Below are 514 nucleotides of genomic sequence, written 5' to 3' on the forward strand. Positions count from 1 at the left end.
TGAAGCAAAGCTGCCATTTGGCCACCCTTCATACGTTTTAGTATATTCCAAATAACTTTTGACAGTTCTCAAAGCGAAGCAAGCAAAGCAAGCCTGCATTGGGCCAGCGCCTTTACATCGTCAAGCATGCTAACATTGATAAACAATACTTAGTTTGTCATCTATATTAAAAAAAAATGTTGTGTTCGTATGTCACGGTCGTCAAAACTCGAGAACGGCTGAACCGATTTGAATAATTTTTTTTTGTACTGTTCAGTATAATATCAGAACCAATGATACCGCAAAAAATTGGAGGGTTGCCACCTATTTGAAAATTTTCAGACCCAATTATATTGACAAACTAAATAAGTTATTACAATATGGGTATCAAATTAAAGAGGCTTAAGAAAGATTACTGATGGAAATATTTTTGAGGAGGGTTGCCACCTAATTTAAAATTTTAACTCAGTTAAGTTGATTAAGTAAATGAAATATTGCAATGTGGGTAGCAAATTGAAGAGTTTTAAAAAGGCTC

This window comes from Rhagoletis zephyria, unplaced genomic scaffold (assembly GCF_001687245.7).
Source record: "Rhagoletis zephyria isolate East Lansing unplaced genomic scaffold, Rhagoletis_zephyria_1.1 Rzeph_scaffold_00669, whole genome shotgun sequence".
Classification (NCBI taxonomy): Eukaryota; Metazoa; Arthropoda; class Insecta; order Diptera; family Tephritidae; genus Rhagoletis; species Rhagoletis zephyria.